The following is a 21,666-nucleotide window of genomic DNA, read 5'->3' as shown; positions in this document are numbered from 1 at the left end:
TCAAACTATGATTCTGAATTCTGGAAATATGTAAATGAACCAAATAATATGCTTCATTTTCAGTTCTTTCATGGCTCTTAGTTACCAGCAGAGGTGGGAGTCGATTTCCAATTTACTTCCAATTTTAAGAGCTTTATTTGAACGTCGAACATTGTTTTCCATTCTAGTTAGAGCTACAATCCTAAACTTCTCTTAACAGCTACAGTAGAAGACCCTTCCCCAAATTACCCTCTTTTTTATGGACCATTAAACGAGCCGAAAACACTAATTAAATGATCATTAGCTTGAGAATGAATAATTATACTTAGATTTACATGTTGCCTCTTATGTTCAAAGAACTGCTTAGGCACAAGCTAATTAATCTACAAATGAAGAATACTCCAGCATTATTGTATAATTAGACAATCTGAGGAGGAAACAAGAGAATTGCCAGGGGGAGGCAGACAGTTTTGCAGGGCTCCATGTCATTTATTTTTTCGTTGCTCAGGTGGAGGGGCAGAGACAGGGGGAGACACAGAATCTGAGGCAGGCTCCAGGCTCCGAGCTGTCAGCACAGAGCCTGACGCAGGGCTTGAACTCACAAACTGTGAGATCATGACCTGAGCTGAAGTTGGATGCTTAACCGACTGAGCCACCCAGGCGCCCCTAAATATATTCTTTTTTAAAAGATTGAAGTTACCCAAATGATGAGGAATTGGAAATGAAAACACATGAATAACCCAAAATATTGCCTTTAATATGAACTTTTTGGGCTATTTTTTAAGACTTTGTTCCCCATGAACAGTGAGTCTATTTCATGATATGTGGTGACTGTACATTCTTTTCTTCACCAGTGTACTCATTTGCAAAAATTATTGCTGTGTGTGTGTGTGTGTGTGTGTGTGTGTGTGCACATGCGTGTATGTGTGTGTGCATATGTGGTGGGGGTAGAGAATTGCTATTTCTTTCAAACCTTGATTTTCTGAGAGTTAAGGATTTGAGATAGCACAGATTCTAAATATATATGGAGAAAGTGACAAAATTTTGAAATGGTTTTGGGAAACAAATGTCTGTGGTCATAAAAATCATTTATTTGTATATTTATATGTTGGATGTTGGACATCCCTTTGGTGCAATGATGAATACAGATGAAGTGGATGATATATTTATGAATTCTAGAACAAATTATTAAAAACAAGGACTATTACTAAAAACAAGTTACTATTACTAGTAACAAATGATGGTCCTCAATGTTCTCATCTGTATGTTGGGTTGGTGGGTATGTAATATTAAAATGTTTGCCCTCAAGGTGTCTGGGTGGCTCAGTTGGTTGAGTGTCCAACTTTGGCTGAGGTCATGATCTTGCAGTTCATGAGTTCGAGCCCCACATTGGGCTCTGTGCTGACAACTCAGAGCCTGGAGCCTGCTTTGGATTCTGTGTCTCCCTCTCTCTCTGCCTCTCCCCGACTTGTGCTCTCTCTCTCTGTCTCTCTCAAAGTTAAATAAACATTTAAAAAAAATTTTTAATGATAAAATAAAATATTTGCCGTCTGTGGTCAAATGGTTGTTTATCAAAGTTTCCCTGAAGCACAATCAATTTTCTCAGCTTCGAGAAATAGAGGGGTGTAACAAGTGAATTCGGTTCGATTGTCTGGTTTTGGTTGATTTCAAATGTGCTTGTATTGAATGCTAACCCTTCTTCAATTCAGCAACTAGCTTATATATGAAAATTAAACGTTTGGGGGGGAATTTCTTCTATTCATTTTTAAACTTGTAGCTCAGCACTTCTTTGTATTAAATTTTCTTTCCCTCCTTCACTCACTTGCAGTAGATTAAAGTGTTGATCTTTTCTTTTTGAAATCATAGTTTGCTAAGTGGATGTCTTTGCGAATAGTAACTTAATTTTCTCTCTGGGAGTTTGCAGTTTCCAACCTGTGGAGACAAACACGGAAACACCGTGCCACACAAGCATTCTGATATGAAATTTGGAAAACTGGGATTGTTGAAAGAGCTAGGAAGCACAGATTGCACTCCCTTTGGACAAAGGTAAACAGGAAACATGCTTTTTTATAAAGTCAGAGATTAAATGAGTTAGTAGAAGCAAGCCTAGACATCCACATAAGCCAGAGTCGAAAACTATACACTAAAATACATCTGATAGCAAAGAGAATGACCCTTTGCAAAAGCCCTCACTTTTTATTTGTTTTGTTTTGTTTTTTTAATTTTTTTTTCAACGTTTATTTATTTTTGGGACAGAGAGAGACAGAGCATGAACGGGGGAGGGGCAGAGAGAGAGGGAGACACAGAATCAGAAACAGGCTCCAGGCTCTGAGCCGTCAGCCCAGAGCCTGACGCGGGGCTCGAACTCACGGACAGCGAGATCGTGACCTGGCTGAAGTCGGACGCTTAACCGACTGCGCCACCCAGGCGCCCCCCTCACTTTTTATTTGAATCAAGGATTCTTCATAAGTTCAGCAACCTGCAGGATTTTAAAAAGAAAACTAAAATCCTCAGAACAGCAGGCTTCCATCCAACACTTTTGCGATTGTCAAATGACCAGATTTGAAATGGTCATCATCTCACACCTAGGGATTTTCTTTTTTTTATGTATGTTTTAATTTGTGAGGCATATCCACAGACAAAATGACTCGTGAGAAACAGAACCCTCCAGTGCTCCCAATTGGCCCTATTTCTCTATCAAGTCAAGAAGGTCAATTTTGCCTTGGGATTTTAGAGTGTCCTCAGGTAGCCCTTAAATGTACGCAGTGTTCATCTCGCAGCTATGATCACTGGTTTCTTTTGAGATGTACTTAAGCTTTTCCGGAAGTTGTTCAGGAAACTGGAAAATCCTTTTCTACAAGGAAACTTTCTTCCTGGGCCTTCTTATAACTTGAGATGATGACCCCTTTGGGTCACGCAACCCATGGATCTGTGAGTCTGTTTTATAAAGACAGTATAGTAGGTGATATCTATGAAATACATTTGGAAAGTGGGTAGGAGCTAAGATAATGTCTTTTGAGAGTCACTGGTGGCCTCTGAAATTATAATTCACAGAAAGTCACTGCTAGCCAAGATCTCTTTTGAGTGGAAACCAGAAAAGACAATATAATACAACTCATCTCTTGCGAAGCAAGTCTTGATTCTCTAAAAGTTGCTAACACTAACGTCATTGTCCTTTTTCCTCAAAGATGGAATGACACTGGTTAAAAACTAAAGGCCTATTAATTAGCATTTCAGATATGCCCTAAATCACTTGGAAGTATAACAACAATGGAACAGAAAAAGAAGAATAGTATCAACAACAGAGAAATGCTGCCTAACAGAATATTAAGCCCTTTTTAACAAGGAAAGCCATAGCTAAATTTACTCATTTGCTGATGAGCCACAACTTCCCCCATGGGAAGAAGCTCTTTCTTAGCTAGTATGTTTTTTTAAGTTTTTTAAAGTTTATTTATTTATTTTGAGAGAGACAGAGACAGTGCAAGTAGACGTCAGAGAGGGGGGGGGGGGGAAGAGATCCCAAGTAGGCTACGTGCTGCCAGCACAGAACCTGACATGGGCTTGAACTCACAAAACCATGAGATTGTGACCTGAGTTGAAACCAAGAGTCGTATGCTTAACAGACTGAGCCACCCAGGCGCCCCCTTAGCTATTATCTTCTAATGGTTTAAAAGCATAGGTTTAAAAATCCCAACTAACAAAGCGCCTGGATGGTTTAGGTGGTTAAGCGTCCAATTCTTGATCTCAGTTCGGGTCATGATCTCACGGTCCGTGGGATAGAGCCCCACGTTGGGCTTTGTGCTGACAGCTTGGAGCCTTCTTGGGATTCTTGCTTTCCCTCTCTCTCTCTGCCCACCCCCACTCATGGTCTCTCTCTCTCTCTCTCAAAATAAATAAATAAACATTAAAAAAAATCCCAACTAGCCCAGCTAGCTGTGTGAGCTTGGGACTCCTTAAGCTTCAAATCTTTCATCTGCAAAATGGGGTGCAGAAAGTACTTAACCTTGTGTAGGGTTGACCAATTGTCCCGGCCTGCCTACACCTTTCCCAGTTTTAGCACTGAAAATCCCAGGTTTCAGATAACTCCTTGGTCCTGAGCAAACCAGTACAATTGGTCACTCTATTTATGAGAAACAAATGAGAAAATGCATGTAACTTTTATGGCATCATGCCTGGCGCATAACAAAAGTTTATTTTAGCCATGGATTGGAAGGGGTCAAATTTTATCCCTATTTCCCCTCATACATTTCAGATGTGCTTCTGCCAAACAAGAAGGAGATATAACCTCCCATGACCAGCTGTCAGATTTGGTCAGAACCTTGCAGTGACCATGAGGGACTTGGGGCAGCATGTCATCTACCCTTGTGCAGATATTCCAAGGTAGAGTGCGGGGCATAGACGGCACAGGAATGGAACAGCTATAAGATAAGGGCATGCCGTTTTGCTTGTTTGCTTTCTCAGTGCAAGTATGATATGGATTTCACCTCAGCTCAAGTCTCCTTCCCGTGGATATTTTCATCCCTAAGTATCTTGGGTCCCAAATTTTCAACTTTTTCCCCTTCCTTGTATTCACAATAGCCAACACACATCAAACACTTGGTGTGTCACAAATCATCTTTAAGCATTTTTACACTTCTACATTAACTCATTAAAAGTAACAGCAACCATGAAGTTATGACTGATGTTCTCCCCCATTTTCTGAGGACACACAGAAAGATGGAGAAACTTGTCCTGGGTTTAAGAGTTAGTGGGTGGGAGCTGGGATGCAGATCAAGGTGGGCTGACCTCCTTCTGCCTCACTCTTGTCACCTGTAAAATGGGCTAAGAGGAACTACTCATGTAGCTCACAGGGTTGTAGAAAGAATCAAGTGATTTGGTACATTTGAAAACACACGGTCAGCTTGCAAATTTTAAGCAAATGTGCCTTCATTATTCTTCCATTACACTCTTATCTGCTCATCCTTGCTTCATAGTCGTGCAAACATTTTGAGAGCTAATGAGATTATCCTAAGTGTAATCAAGGTCCCCTCTGTGATCAAGGATACAAAGACTTATTTCCATGGAAGCCACTCCTTGGGATGAAATTTAGAGCGGAGAATTGCCCTAAATTTCTCAGATCAACGATGCCCCCGACTTTCCCCCCTGTTAAGTAGCACTTGTTGCCGAGACACAGAACATGAAATGAGGTCCCTACCGTCACTATCGTGCAGTACAAAAATGGACCCTGCAGCTTTGAAGGCAGGGAAACAGATGATGTGGCCAGGCGGGCGCTGAGTTCCCATTACGCAGACTCCCACTGCAAGCTAATTAGAATGCAGGACTGTTCCAAAGAAGCCAACCAAGCCACGGTGTCCTTAGAACACCAACTAAAAGGAGCATGACACGGGAGCTTGGGTTTGCTTTGGATGAGAAAGCTCAGAAGAGACGGTGTGTTCACGCTGCAGATCATTCACTATCCTGCAGCCCCGGGGTGAGCACGCACCCCACAGCAACACTCTGATTAATGGAGGCCCTATATGCACACTGACATCAGTATCGGGGCTCCAGAGCATTAGGAATCTCACCAGGTGTGGCTAGTTTATTTTCAGGTGTGGACAGGATGGTCATTAAAAACAGAGCCAGATTTGGTCTCCTACCTAAACTCAACACCTCGGCTGCCCCGCCCCTGGCAGCATTTCCACGCCTGCAGAGGCTGCCTTTTTCTTGTTGGGCATGCAAACCTTTCACTCATCAGAGGCCCAGAGGACTTTGGAAGACTCCAATGTGTCAGTATCGGTCAACTAATGGAAGCCATGTGTTTGCAGAATGGAAAAAACCTGGCATCCTAAGGATCCAGACATGTCTCATCATAAATGGGTCTAAAGCAGAGATACCTTTTTTTTTTTTAGTTCTTTTTTTAGGATGTTGGCCCCCCTCCCGATTAGCTATGGATAATGCTATCCTGAATGACCCCACTCCTAAACACGAAGCGCCCTTTCACCAAGGGCAAGGGAAGCAGCTAAGATTTATTGACTACATACAAGGTCCTATGCAATTTATTAATGTAATGCTGATCACAATGGTTATATCAATGGCTACGAATTTAGTGCATAGACCCGCTAAGAGCTATGTTGGCCAATTTACTTACCAGGTGGGGAAGTAGGTATTGTCATTCCCATTGTATGGAAGGGAACTAGTATACTAGTTGTATACTTTTCCTCCCATGGCACAATAAATCAGAGATATAGGAATTACAATTAATTTTATAGCTACAGAGGCTGAGATTTAGAGAGTGTGAGTAAACTTTCCAAGCACACGTGATTGGCAAATGACAGTGGAGGGATCTCAGTGTAGTGTTTAAAAGTCAGGGAGGGGGAGCCTGAGTGGCTCAGTCGGTCAAATGTCCAACTCTTGATTTCGCCTCAGGTCGTGATCTCATGGCTCATGAGTTCGAGCCCTGCATCAAGCTCTGCACTGACAGTGTGGAGCCTGCTTGGGATTCTCTCTCTCTCCCCCCCCCCCCTCTCTGCCCCTCCCCTGTGCGCGCGCTCTCTCTCTCTCTCTCTCAAAACAATGAATAAACTAATAACAACAAAACAATATCAGTGAGGTCTGCTGTGCTTACCAGAGGATAGAATTTCTAAGGTGAGAAGGATTTGATTGCTCAACAGACAGGTACGTTGCATACTTAACATACCACTGTAGTAGCATAAGCATCAAAAGAAGGAGAGAAATTCTTGAAAGAACTTGATTATTTCATGGAAGTGCCAAGCTACCAAAGTAGTCGCTTGGGAAAGGAATCCTGCAGACTCCTTTCTTACGATTTTATATTTTTGCATCTTCAGTAAAAAAAATGATGTCAAAATCTCCATGGCTGAAAAGCAATAAAGGCGTATTTTTAATTAGTATTACACATTCACTGTGGGCCGGCCAGGAGGGACAGTGGATCCCGAGATGGAGGGGGGGTCGTTCTGTACTACTCAGCCTTCGCTCAGGGAAGCAAGACGGTCACAAACAGCCCTGGCCTCAGTGGCAGAGGGGAGACAGCATGGTAATTGTTCATTGGCCGTTGAAGTTAGTCTCCTGCCAGAAAACGTCTGCTCACATTCCATTGGCCCAAGCCAATCTCGTGGTTTATATGACTTTAAGGAGGTGCAGACTGGTACTGCCATGTGCATGGAAGGAAAATACCAAGCCTATTGGGGAACAGCCTGACAATCACAGTTCTGCAGATAGACCGAAGATAGGTAGGTAGGTAGACAGATAATGATGGACAGAGAACAGATAGATACAAAGATAGACAGACAGTGAGATAAGGAGAACAATAATCTTTTCAGTGTTTGGGGCTCTCAAATGTCATAATCCTTCCCAGAAGGGAGGGAGAAAAGGCTGGTCGTCCCTCCTTGGAGTTGGATAAATGCAAACAGTAAGATCCCACAATCTCCTGTTCTCCTCCAGACCCTGTGATTCTGATTCCTTGCTTTCTGCCTCCCACCTCAGTTCCAACGGATGAAGACTTGTTTTCTGACTGGAGTGGGAGCAGGGCTGATGACCTCACTGACCGTCTCCAAGCTGCTTTTGGGGGCAGGTTTGTATGCAACCTCGATGCCTGGGTTGTCTTCATTTCGGACCAGAGCTAAAGGGTCCTGCGGCTCTTGGTGTGAACATGGCTCCAAGCCAGTGGTTGATCTTCTACAGGGCCACCCGGGGTTCCAAGCTTCCCTTCTTACTTCTTTCCCAGCCCTTCCTGCTGAGCATCTCTTCCCACATTAGCATCTGAATCCTGGAGCGTGGGAGGAGGGGGTGACCACTTTGGGGGATGAGGGATTCTAAAGGCTCCTTACAGTTATGAGGGCAGGTGAGCCCTGGGAGTCCTCTGTGGGTCTCATTCTTCCTCACTAGCCTGTGGGGTAATGACCCCTTGCTTCAGATGCATAGATTATAAAAACAGACTGCTTTCCCAAGAAGCAGCCCACAGTACCCACACCCCAAGACAGTTACCTCACAATGCAGTTGGGCACCTAGGCTCAAGGCTCCCTTCTTTTGCGCTGTATCACTGGCTCTTACCAGCTTCATCCTTTTTAGAGATAAAAGGCTGTGTCTGAAAGGTCAGTTCTGATGGTCCTGGGCCCTTTCATGAAAGTCATCTGAATTGCTCATTTCTTTATTCCTCTCCTCCTATGGCCTGGTTTCGCTCTGACATAGCTCCCGAAGGAATCACTTTGACATTTCGTCAAAAATTGGTTGCAAACTGAGCTGTTTTCAAAAGTAAGGTCTTATTTAAAAAAAAAAAAAAAATACTTCCTTCTTTTTCTTTTGTGGTTCATTAGCATCTTCTATTTTTTTTTTTTTTTTCTTTTTCTCTGTCTCTTTCTACTGGAAACCAGAAGTATTTCACCCTGGCTTGCCAAATGATTTTTATCTCAGTAGAAAAAGAACTTGCTATTTCCTGAAAATCTGCCACCGTCACGACCACCACCACCCCCCTTTTGAAAATACATTTTGTGCTGGGAATCAAAGTCAGGTAACTTGATAAGGAGTTAATGAAAACAAATTAATTCTGTCTGCATTGAAAAGAGAGACAGCTTGGCCTCACAGAGTTATCTTATTTGCTTCCCGAAGTTGGCACTTTCTCGATGTAACACTGTTGAAAACTCTAGGTAGTTGGGGGAAATAAACAAGGGCACACAATTTTCCCACTGGAGTAAGGTGATTATGTGTGTGTAAATTATTCAGATAATTTTTGAGGGGTTGTGGGAGAAATTTCATTCCAACACATCTGGCTAATTGCATCTAAATTGTCATTTTGACCCTCCGTTATGTGGACAATTTGCATTAAATCCTGGGATACAGAATACGAATTCTAAATAGTGTTTGTGTGACAGCTGTAAAAACAGTATTTTAATCATCCGAGGTCTCTCCTTCTGGAATGGGATTGTATAACCGTAGGAGAGGTGTCATGACCCTTACTCCCTCCTCCCCTTTCTAAGCCCTGTGCTCCCAAGGATAGAACATGCTCACTTTATAATCATTCTGGACTTGAAGGAAGACTTCCCAGTTTGAGGAAATATGTATCGTTCAAAGCTGGCAGCTTTTATATTCTTGTAGAGTCACTGAAAAAAAAATGTCGCCCTAAAAGTGACATCACAAGGGGGTAGTCTAGGGGACAAGAGACTACATGTTATATCCAGTCATGCATTCTTATGTAGCTACCAGAAGAATGGTAGCAATGTATTGGAGATCATTGTTATATGCAGTATTGTGGGGAGTGGGGGCCAGGGTCTGGGCTTGTTTGGGGGTTTGTCCATTCTCTTGACTTCCAAAGATGATCAAATCAAAGTAGAGAGGATCAGAGGCTAATAAATGTAGACATCCTAGGAGCCTTGTGTGGCTTTCTCTGGCCCAAAATAATTACATATCAGGATTCCCTTCTTTTTCTTCCTCCTCCATTAGCACGTCCTTCTAACTGATAGGAAGTACGTGATGTTAGAATCGGACAGTACAGGGGGCACGGGGGGAGAAGTTGGAGCTGTGTCTGATGTCACTCCAACTCTTGGTCCAATGAATTTTCTTTTCCTTGTAGGGACCTCAAATGAAGCTATCCTTTTCTCTTTATCAGTTGAAAGAATTTTCTAAAACTCAACTAGAGATTTAAGGGTCTCACAGACTGAGGTGAAAATCCTAGGCTAAAGCTTAAATATTTACAGAAATGTCTAAGGTGGACATTTCATACCCATCAGGTTTGAAGGTTGCTTTCTAAATCATTTTGCTTCTTTATGGATCTTATTCCAAAAGGTGAAGCGAGGGGCGCTCCACATCTTTATGATCTCAACCAAGACATTATATAAATCATTCCACCTCTTTTTAGGGTCCCCTTCTTGTACTGGGTAGCCTTGAGACAGGATGTTCATAAACTGCTTCAGCAGAAACCGCCTGAACCTTCCTCCAGTCCTGGATGTTTCAGTGAGGTGACTGGGAAGAGGGATGGGTCTGTGGTCTGATCCTAAAATCCAACAGCCAGCAACAGTTATTTGCCTCAGGATTTTGGGGTTTGAGATGTTTGGCTGTTGGTTGAAGATGACAGAAAGGGAGAAACCCAGTAGACGGAAGGGAAGATGCTAGCAATACCAATGGAATTCAGATGGGGGGGGGGGGTGGCAAGGACTCTAACATCCTCCAAATAAGGCTCCATTCAAGTAATTGGGCATTTGTGCCTTGAGTTTCTGGATTCCATTCTCAATATGCATGCTGAGTCATTCCATTTTCTTCCTAGGGCTTTTCAGTTTGCCTTCCAGGATTACAAATTGATATTATCTGCTAAGGCAGACCCAGGCTTGTTAGTATCAGGGCTATTTAAAGTTGAGAATGGCCAGGAGATCCTGGGGAAAGTGCAATAGAGAATTATGGAAACATCAATTTAGGTAATCTAAATCAAAATCCTCCTTGTCCCAAGTATCTGGTTATCTATTTCTTTCTCTTTTTTTTTTTCTTTTTTTCTGAGTTATCAATGAGTCAGAAAACCAGCACTGCCTTTTGATGATATGGCTTAGCCTACAAACAATCAAGGTAGACTCCTATATTCCCTTTACATATACTATCACGACATAGTTTCTTGTGGCCTCATTATTAGGGCTTTCTCTTAATTTCAGCCAGTTTTCATAGTAAGTAGGGATTCGGGGAAATGATATGGGAAGTTTAGGATAAGACATTAGAGAACTTGAACTTGAGTTTCTGATTTACTACTAATAACTTGTATGATCTCAGCAAGCCATTTAACCTGTCTGAGGGTCAGAGATCTCCAGTGGAAACTGGACTAAGATGCTACGACCAAATATGTAGGAAAACCAATGGGAGGGGCCACTGATGGCTATTGTCTCTGTGTCACTCGTGCACAGTTCTTTTTATTAACCTTTTATTGTAAAAGACTTAACCACACTCGCACCAGTACATTTAGGTGAGGAGCTATGATTATTTAAAGGCAATTGTAAACCACAGGTAGTTTAAAGATGAGACAGGGATGCCTTATCTATGGCAATCTTCCTCTTTCCAGGCTGTTCTGGGGCACTCTTGTGATTTTATTCCTTTGGGCGCATAAAGTTTTCCCTCAGGAGTCTTTGGCAGGCTGCTTGTATTGGTTTTCTATTGCTGTCATAATAAGTTACCCTAAACTTTGTGGTTTAAAAGAACACAAATTAATACCTCACAGTTTCTGTAGGTTGCCCATCCAACATGGGTCTCACTGACCAGGCTGACATCAAGGTGTCGGCAGGACTGTTTTCCTCACCAGAGGCTCTGGGGGAGAGTCCCTTTCAGCTTCATGCAGTTGTTGATGAACTTGGTTTCTCGGGGTTGCAGGACTGAGGCCTCTGTTTCCTTGCTGGCTGTCGGCAGGGAGTGGCCAGCTGTCCTGGGCTCCCAGCTTCCTTCCTCCTTCTTCAAAGTCAGCAACAGCAAGACAAGTCAAAATTTAAGTTTTGGCCTCCCCTTTGGCCTCCTTGTGCTGGATAATCCAGGATAGTCTCCCTACCGTAAGGTCAGATGATTAGTAACTTTAATTTTCTCTGAACATTAACACAACAATACCTAAATTAAATGTTTGAATAACCAAGGGCTGGAAATCATGGGGTGTGGAGGAAGCATCAGATTCTAAAGAGTTGTCCTACAGGTAACATACTTATTATCAGTTATCAGCACCTTTAGGAAATTAGCCTAATAGGTGGGTTTCCAGCATTGCTGCCAGCTAAAAGGAGTAGGATGATTTTTTTTTTAAGGCTAAATGGGACATTACATGGGAGATGACTTCAGTGTTTAGGTTCAAGGGTTAGAAACTTTTGGCAGGGAGTATATGAGGGCAGTGAAGATCTAAGCTAGATGGTAGAGACAGAGAAAGGCTCACTTATTGGAAAAAATAAAATAATAAAATAAAATGAAATGAAATGAAATGAAATGAAATGAAATGAAAAGAAATAATAAAATAAAATAAAATAAAATAAAATAAAATAAAATAGAGACGACCAAGGGGGGAAATCATTTACTTAGCACTATGCTGCTGTGTTTGAGATTGAGATGTATCTACTGATTTGTAACTAATACAATATCTAGAAATATACAGCATGCTCCCTGGAAATATAGCTTTGAAAATAAATGGAAAAAATATTCAACTATGTTAAAAAAGATTTGAGAAAATATTTGAAGAGATTTGCTTGAGCTGGGTATGGAAGAAATCCTCCCTTCTCCCTTTCACCCTCCTTAGATTTTATAATTGTGCCCAATTTCTATTTAATGTACTCTTTGTCACTATGTAAGTAGTTTTACAGAGATACATGCATAATGTTTAAATAAAATATATATGCTATATCAAAATATCTTCAGGAAGTAAGACTCCACTGCCTTGTTTGGTGACATTGCATATATATACTGTACATACATTCTATTTGTCCGTAAGTATTGGTATGGAGAAGATAGATAGATAGATAGATAGATATGGATAAATGTAGAAATTGACATAAGTATGTTATCATTATACAGGCATAAATACAAGACCTCACATTCTCAAATAAAACCAATTGCAATACCACATTAAAAAAAACAAAAACAAAAACAAGCCTATAGCAAGTTTCATTTTCACCCAGATTCCATTATTCCATGACCCTTTCTCTTTTAATCTGCCTTGGAGTAGATGTAGATCTCATTCAAATATCCAGAGTCATTCCCGTTACAAGTCCTTTCCAGGACAATGGGAAATGTATTCGATTTACGTGTTCATTTTGTGGTCATCAAGGTTTCCTGTCCGTGGTCCTTCTGTGAATTCCCTTTGGGCTTAGTTTGGCCCATGCTTCTAGAAGTGACCGGAAGACACACATGCACAGAGTTTGACCCACCCACAGTACCTGGGGTTTTTCAAATCATACATCTGTCTGGGTCAAGCTGACTATTGTCCGGTGTTCAGGTCCTTGACTGGAAGTAACAAGACGAAGGGAGAAAAGAAATCATATCCTGTCAATAAGCGCTGAAAATATTTAGTGTGGCAAGCTCTGTGTTTTCTTTCTTATGAAAAGCTGATTAATATTCAGTGGTTGAAGGTTAATACCCCATTCATTTTATTCACTTTACATCCTGCACACAGCAGTGACTGTTCCAATTTCAACTCCTAATTCATACAAATCTGGTTCCAATCAGGAGATTAGTAACTTACTGCCTAAGCAGAAACAAATCACACAATTGCTAAGCTTATCTTTCTACCCATGCACAGACATGTACATGTGCTTGAAATGGACTCATTCATGGACAGATGCAAATGCATACAGACCAGCAAAGTCCAATCAAGGTGGATATATCTAGAAAATTTTATTTGCTTGTGCAGGCATGTGATAAGAACAGATAGATGAATCGGACCCCAGAAAGCGTTGTCTAAATAAACTCGTATGTGCAACAGCCTTTAACCTTACTCAATATTTGTGTCTTTGCAAAGTTTTCTGTATCACAAATATTCCTGTGCTGAATCATATTTTCAAAGTATTAGGATGAGACATTATTAAAAAATTCTTTATACTATGTCCTTTCATAGAATATGGTATTATTTTGTAAATTATCCACAACCACTCAATCTATTTGTTTATAAATTCATGTTTATATTTGAGAAGTTTTCGTAAAGTTGGACAGATCACTTTTTTTTTTTTAAGAAGACGAAAATTGCTACAGGAAGGATAAACTTGAGAGTAATGATAATGAAGGTTTTTCTGATCCTATGAGTAAAGCTTCAAAACAGGTCACCAAAGTAGGGAGGGCATTTGCATTTTCTGATGACCTTTTGAAATCGTATCTCATTTGTCCAGAAAGGATTAAGGAGGGACTTGCAGGGGTCTGTCTTAGGACTCCTTCCAGGTTAGTGAGCCTGTGATTGGGAGAGATCTGTCTGTAGTCACTGTAGGAAAGGTAAGTTTAGGTGGACATCTGTATTCAGGGTAGGAAGGAGAGGAAGGCAGTTACGTCAAGATGTTGCATTTTTGGATGATGGCACACAACAGTTGACCTAAAGAATTCATCATCGAGGGGCACCTGGGTGGCTCAGTCGGTTAAGTGTCCGACTTGGTTTTCACCTCGGGTCATGAACTTGTGGTTTGTGAATTGATGCCCCGCATCAGGCTCTGTGCTGATGGTATAGAGCTTGCTTGGGATTCTCTCCCTCTTTGTCCCTAAGCCGCTTGCTTTCTCTGTCTCTCTCTCAAAATAAGTAAATTTTTAAAGATTAAAAAAAAGGAATTAATCATCCCAGTGATTGGCAATCTAACGGTGAGAATAACTGGTACTAAGGTTTTTTTTTTTTTTTCTTTTTAAAAATTTTTTAAAAAATATTTATTTATTTTTGGGAGACAGAGACACAGAGTGCAAGCAGGGGAGGGGCAGAGAGAGAGGGAGACACAGAATCTGAAGCAGGCTCCTGGCTCCCAGCTGTCAGCACAGAGCCCGATGCAAGACTTGAACCCACGAAGTGCAGGATCATGACCTGGGCCACAGTCGGATGCCCAACCGACTCAGCCACCCAGACGCCCCATCCTTTTTTTTCTTAGTAAGTTTTTTATTGTTGTTGTTGTTTTGTATTTCTTTCTGCTTTCACAACATATGTGTTGTGTTGCTTAAAAAAAAAAAGGATTCAATGGGATGAAGAAGAAAGTCTTGGTATTAAAGACTAAATGCCTTATTTGAGGGCCTCAATTCTGGTTATAGTTTTTTCCTAAAAAGATATGTCCTAAAGCCTTGGAGAGCTAGGAATCAATGAGAGACTCTTCCAGCTTATCTGAAAGCCTGAATCTCATCTATCACCTACAGACTTCTATGATTCTATCCTTTTTTCCTTTCCTCTTTGACCCTTATATTAGGAAAAAAAGGCAAAATACAGAATTTTGGGCTAAAAACATGCCACAAACAAATAAACAATCCTGTCTTAGAATCCTGTCTCTTCCACTTACCAGCCTGGATGGTCTTGTCCTCTTCAAACGTCCAAATCTGGGCTCAAGATGAAAAATTGCAAGAGATAAAGATGATGACAAGCATATCATGGGCCCTCAGTGGTGACGATCACCATGGCTTTGCTGTGAGGGCTGTGTGGTCTATATCTGAGGAAGCATTTGGAAATTGGTACATTGCAGAGAAAATTATGCATCCTTATTATTTCTCCGTGCAGTTATATTTCAAATGGCCTGAATGGCTTTCATCCGCCCTGTGTCTGTCTACTTTCCAGACAAATTCCAGCTCTGGTCAGTGACCATCTGTGTTCTCTTTGAATTGTAGGGAAACACAACCCCTCAACTCTTGAGCTAAGTCAAACATCTTCTAGCTGTTGCTGAAGCCCTGGGTCGGCAATGGCCCGAGGAACTGGGGAAGTTTCTATCAGTGAGGACTGTATTTCTAAAAAAATTTACGATGTCCTTGTCAAAAATGTTTGAGGGACGCCTGGGTGGCTCAGTCGGTTGATCGTCTGACTTCCGCTCAGGTCATGATCTCACGGTTCGTGGGTTCGAGACCCGCGTGGGGCTCTGTGCTGACAGCTCAGAGCCTGGAACCTGCTCCGGATTCTGTGTCTCCCTCTCTCTCTGTTCTTTCCCCACTCACACTCTTTCTCTCTCTCTCTCTCTCAAAAATAAGTACACATTAAAAAAAAGTTTTTTAAAAACTTTTTTTTAATGCTTGAGAATATGGAAGTCCAGATCCCAGATTGACATCCCTGGAAACCAGATGTCATCCTTACCTGGGGAAGAACTTGGAGTCTCAGGTGGGACTTTTCTAACCACCTGGCCTATGTCATCCTTTTAAATTGTGGCAACATACACATAACATAGAATTTACCTTGTGAACCACCTCTAAGTGTAGGGTTCAGTGGCATAAGTACATTCACATTGTTGTGCGGGATCACTGCCATCCTTCTTCAGAACTCCTTCCTCTTACAAAATGGAAACTCTGTCCCCATTAAACACCAACTTTCCATTTCATCCTTCTCCCCGACCCTGGCAGCCTCCATTCTACCTCCCGTCTCTATGAGTTTACCGACTCTTGCTACCTCCTATAAATAGAATCGTACCTATATGTCCTTTTATGACTGGCTTGTTCCGCTTAGCATCATGTCCTCAAGGTTCCCCCACGTGGTAGGTACCATCCCTTTTCGTGCCAGGAGAGTGGGAGTGATGTCCCTCGAGGACATCTGGGGAGTGTCAAGGATCCAGCATGTTTAGAGTCTCTGTGAGGTCACTGGGTACTGACAGGAACCCAGGGGGGTGATAGCAACATTAGCTTCACTCCTTATTGGTGATGATAAACCACCCTTAGCAGCTCCAGACTCGCAGGGCTTCTGAAGAGAATTCTAGAAGACACGGACGGGATCCTGACAGAAAAGCCCACACCCTCAGCGATTCGGAGGTGGCGATCCCTTTGGGGAGACTTGGAGGCTGTGTCGTAATGGGGTTTCTCACTGCTTAGCACTTAGCACTCTCTTTTTATTTCGCAGATGCCATCAGGAGGGACTCTGGCTTGTGGAAATACTATGTTCTCTTCCTGCCTTCGGGTGACTGTACAAACTTAAAAAAAAAAAAAAGCCCAGGCTGCAGCTCCACACAGGGTGTCTAGCCAAAATGCAAAGTTTTACCACAGCACACAAGTAGACAGTGTTTTTCAAGTGCGGGAACCGAGTGAGGTGCCTTTCAGCACCTTTGCCGGCACCTTCTTTAAAAATGATTTAAATTGGAGGCAATAGCATCGAACGCTGAACATCTGACATTCAGACAAGACTTAATGAATCATACACTTTAACAACATCACTCTCCTCCAGCCACTTCACTTGGAGTCCATGGTGGTTGCTTCTCCCCCCCACAAAAACATTTGTTCTGCAGACCATTTGCTGGTTAGAGTGTCCTGGGCAACTCTTCATTCATGGCAGGGAGAGCTGGTCCAAGAGAGACTGCAAACCTGAGCTCCTCCCGTGTCCAGTCTCTCCAGCTCTGGACTTCAGACTCGAGAGAGACAACAGTGGTCCTTCGGAACCCGACTTAGAACCACCTCGGTCTCTCCCCAGCGCGGTCTACTGCAGAGTATTTAAGCTGCGCGACCAAATGTCCCCAACCTACAACAGCCAGTGCTGTCATTTGACTGATTTGAATCAAACTAACAAAAAAGCTATGACTCTGTGGATCGGAAAATACCAGTGTTAGGGGGAAAAGACAACAATTCTGATATTCAGGTTGGAGCAAATCATTATCTTCAGTGTTGTTATTTAATCCTCTCCCCGTGGGGGTGACAGTATGTCTCATAGCTTGCCTGACAACTGCTAAGGACACAGGCAGCGTGGTCCAAGGCTGCCCAGCTTCACCAAGGACCATAAGCTATTGTCTCACACACCTTTTGGACGGGTTACCAATTCAATGCCATTGGCAGAGAAAGCGGGAAGGGGGGGGGGCATTCCCTCGGGGCTGCAACGTATGCAAACAATTTAATCTTCCAATCCAATCCTTAATGTAAATGTTTAATATAAACCTGATGTTAACACGAGGTACATGAATTTACTGGCCGGCAAAGCTGGGATTTACATCATTCTGAAAATCAGATGTTCTTTGCAGCAGGGATTGGGAAAACCTTTAAATATGGCAAGGTTTTCCCTCTGAATGGCAGGTGCATCCCTAACGCGCATCCCCCCCCCCCCCCCCCGGGGGACCGGGTGTTCACAGATGCCAGATCCCGTGTGCAAGTTAAGAGATCCTCAGCTGTTGCTTTGTATACCTCCCCGTGAATGGCAGGTTACATTCTAGACTGGTTACTGGCAAACTAAGGTCTAGGGGCCAAATCAGGCCCACAGATTGTTTGTCTTTTTAACAACTTTCATGAAATATAATTGATATACAAGAAATAGCACATATGTAATGTATACAATTTGATGAGTTTGGACATAAGCACACACCTCCGAAACTGTCACTACAATCAAGGTGATAGACGCACCCATCACCCCCGAAAGTTTCCTTGTGTCCCATTGGGTTTTTTTTGTTGTTTTGGTTTTGTTTCGTTCCGTTTTGTTTTTGTACTTTGGGGTGAAGAACACTCAATGTGAGATCTACCCCCTTAACACATTTTTAGGGGAAGGCGTTTAATGGAAATAAGTTTTGGTTATGGAAGAAGAGTACCTTCTAGGGATCTTCTGTAGAACACAGTGTCTGTCATTAACAATACTGAATTGCCCACTGCCTGTCTTTGCATGGTACACAAGCTAAGAAAGGGTTAAAGGGTTGAAAAGAGGAGAGAAAAGGGAAGGGGTACCTGGGTGGCTCCATCTGTTAAGCTTCTGACTTCGGCTCAGGTCATGATCTCACGGTTTGTGGGTTCAAGCCCCAGGTCGGGCTCTGTGTTGGCAGCTCAGAGCCTGGAGACTGCTTTGGATTCGGATTTCGTGTCTCCCTTTCTCTCTACCCCTCCCCCACTCATGTTCTATCTCTCTCTCAAAAATAAACAAGCATTTAAAAAAATTTTAAAACAAAGGGAAATAGCGTTTTATGACATGTGAAAAATCTATGAAATTCAAACTCTGGTCTCCATGAAGTTTCATCGGAACACAACCATGCTCGTTCACTTATGTGGGGTCCGTGGCTGTCTTTTCAACATAGTCGTAGAGTTGCGTAGTTGTGGTGGTGACTCTATGGCACAGAGAGGCTACAATATGTACTCTTTGGCTCTTCATGGAAGAAGTTTGCGGTCCCCTGCTCAATGCAGTCTGCATAGCGATAATGACAATGGTGGCTAGCAATTATTGATGGCTTCTTTACATTGTGCCCACTGGATGCATACTGCCTGCCCCTTCAGCACACGGTGTGCAGTATGTTAATTTCCACATAAACAATTATATTTGCTAAGTGTTTGTGGGTTTGTCATCCTTATGGACCTTACCTTTGTTTACTTCTACGCCTCCAGATTTGGACTTTTCAAAATGTTAACAATCATCAGGAAGAAATAGAAATAGTAATAGTTTTTTTTTTTTGTTTTTGTTTTTTTTTACTCCTTCAAATTTTATCATTGCTCCAGATATTTGATGCTGGGTAAATTAGGTATTAAACAAAACTGGCTACTCATCAGTATGACCAGGGGAAACTTAGAAGATGCCTGTACTTCATGAAGCAGGGTCTGAGGATGGAACCCAGAACTTTTGTTTGTTTGGTTTTCATTTTTAGGCTTTACCAGTGATGCTTAGATTCAGCCTGATTTGGGAAAAAACGGCCAAGATTATTATTTTATTGTACACACTTCAGAAGGATAAAGCCTGTATTGTGAATACCACCTGATTGGGAACTCTTTGAGAGTAAAACTCATGTCCCTATTTTCTTAATCTCTGACCTCCCGAGCCCCAAATTCCCCCACCTCCACCCCCCGCCCCATGCCCTCCACTGCCACAAGGGTAATGAGATAGGACTTTGCACATAGGAGGTGCCCCAACGTGGTTACTTGACTGACTAGATAGCACAGTTCCTGATAATAAGTGTTGACTTCCTCCCCCTGCTTGGGAAAGAACTTATCTATGAAAATAAAACAGTACCCACAGAACACTGAATGCTTACATGAAAATATTTAGGGCAGTCTGGGACTGGCCCAGGTTACAGCTTTTGTTCCTGACCAAATTTTCACAAAGGAGTCAGACAGACCCTCACTGAGACTGAAAATTCCTATCTGGCCTTAATGTAACCTCCTAGAAAGGTGAGGAGTCATTATCAGCAGATTTAATATCTGTAGTTTTATGATGGGATCCTAATTTTTTTCCTCCAAGCTTTTAGGATTAATATCTCTAGTTTATAGGCTGCATGGAAACGTCTCTTTGGCCCCTGCGAATGAAATAATTAGCTACACATGCTATCCAACACTCTTCTATGCTTTGGCCCCTCATTAGTTTCAAATCTCAATTTAATTTCCAGGAGAAATAGTTCAGGGTTTCCTGAGACTTAGCAATTGAATCTGACCAACGGCAGGGGGTCCCGTACCCAGACTGCTTTTTTTTCCTGGTCCCGCCTCCGCCTCTCACCACGGCCCACCCCCCACCACCCCCCACCCCCATCAGATCTCTGTAAGATTCTATTTTGCTGCCTCTGTGTTTGCAAATGGGACAGACCAGAAATTGTTTCCTGAAATACAAATGTTTCCATTTGTTCTCTTCCTAATTGCTCCTGGAGTTTGATTTGGAGCCGGTAGCTTTCTGGAATAGTTTTTCATAGGTTGATCTGTGGTAAATTGATATGGCCCTAGAATCAAACATCTGAATTGCTAACTCAAGAGAAGTGATGTTAATTTGCCATTAATTCATTTGATGGTAACTGTATGTAAATGCCAGTTTTGCCCTCATTGCTGCTACTCCTCAAACCCTGAAGCGCATGGGTAGTTCTTTTTTAGTTTCAGCTTGCAGATGTACACATGGGTTTGGCCATCCTGGAGAAGGAAGATTGGTAGGCTCTTATCCATGAGCTCTGAGCCCCACTTTTGACCACCAAGTAAGTAGTAGATTTTAAAGAAGATAAACACGTTTGAAGGCAATGCTCTGTTATGGTGATAAAGCATCAAACTTTAAAGACTATTTTGGTAAATTTAGGTATTCGTCTTAGAGAACCTCTCGTCCTAACAAAAGAAAAAAAAAATGGAGTGGAAATTTTGAGATGTGAAGAAGCCATGAGAAAGAAATTGTGTACGAGGAGGACAGCATGTGAAGAACGGTCTTGCACTACCTTGCAAATTATGAAATGACACTGGCCATCGGTCATGTCTGGGAAAATGTTAACACGTCTAGAGTGCAATGCTTCGTGTATATAATTTATATAGAAATGGGAAAATGTACTGCATGAGCACTCTCCACTAAGTGCTACCTCTGGAAATTTCCTTGGCATCTTTGATCAAGTGGAGTTGTTTTATTTTGTTTTTTCCTCCTTGTCAGGAGGAAATTTGAGGCTTCTGATAACTATATTCTTGCCAGGTGGAGATATGATGAGAAAAGTGTAGATTTCAGTGTCAGAGAGAAATAAGTTGGGTTCTGAGTTTTACCGTTTATTAGCTGTGCCCAGTTTGGGTTCTGAGTTTTACCGTTTATTAGCTGTGCCCAGTTAGGCAAGGCCCTCAACCTTATAAAGCCTCAATTTCCTCATGGCTATATTATTCCTATATGTTGGTATTGAGAATTAATGGGGAAAGATTATGTATACAATATATTAGTAAATATTACTTCCATATCAGGGCTCACATTTCAGTATTTCAAAATGTGGCCATTTTTGTTTTAGGCACTTAAATCCTCCTTATCCGTCCCTGGACATATTGAGTTCTTTTTCTGCTGTGTAGTTTTGTTCATTGTTTTTTTGTTTTTTGTTTTTTGTTTTTTTTAACAACCTAAGTTATTTAAATTGTGAAAAAAAAAAAAAATCATGGAGTGCTTGCCTGGTCAACCATACCCTGAAATTGGAATAGTGTGGATATGATTAGTTGAGCTCCTAAAAGAATAGTCCATGAATTTATGAATCTTTTCAAAAACAAAACTACATGATACCTTTATGAAGACTCCATGGAATTTTCCATGAAGCTGGGGTTGTCAGAAGACGGGACATTGAGGTGTTCGTTTTAAGTCTGTTTGTTTATTTATTTATTTATTTTGAGAGAGAGAGAGACAGAGAGCAAGTAGGGGAGGGGCACAGAGAGGGAGAGAGAGAA

General features: G+C 41.9%; 1 long non-coding RNA gene across 1 annotated transcript; it reads left to right on the top strand.

Moving 5' to 3' along the window:
* The first annotated feature begins 1,451 nt into the window (after positions 1-1,451).
* On the top strand, positions 1,452-17,533 carry LOC123603997. Its single transcript, XR_006715166.1, has 3 exons — positions 1,452-2,025; positions 7,459-7,546; positions 16,460-17,533. It is a non-coding gene; the product is annotated as an uncharacterized LOC123603997 (long non-coding RNA).
* Positions 17,534-21,666: the final 4,133 nt, after the last annotated feature.

The sequence above is a fragment of the Leopardus geoffroyi genome, chromosome E1 (genome assembly GCF_018350155.1).
Source record: "Leopardus geoffroyi isolate Oge1 chromosome E1, O.geoffroyi_Oge1_pat1.0, whole genome shotgun sequence".
Taxonomy (NCBI): domain Eukaryota; kingdom Metazoa; phylum Chordata; class Mammalia; order Carnivora; family Felidae; genus Leopardus; species Leopardus geoffroyi.
The sequence above is the reverse complement of the archived record's forward strand: the minus strand, read 5'-3'. Positions and strand labels throughout refer to the sequence as shown.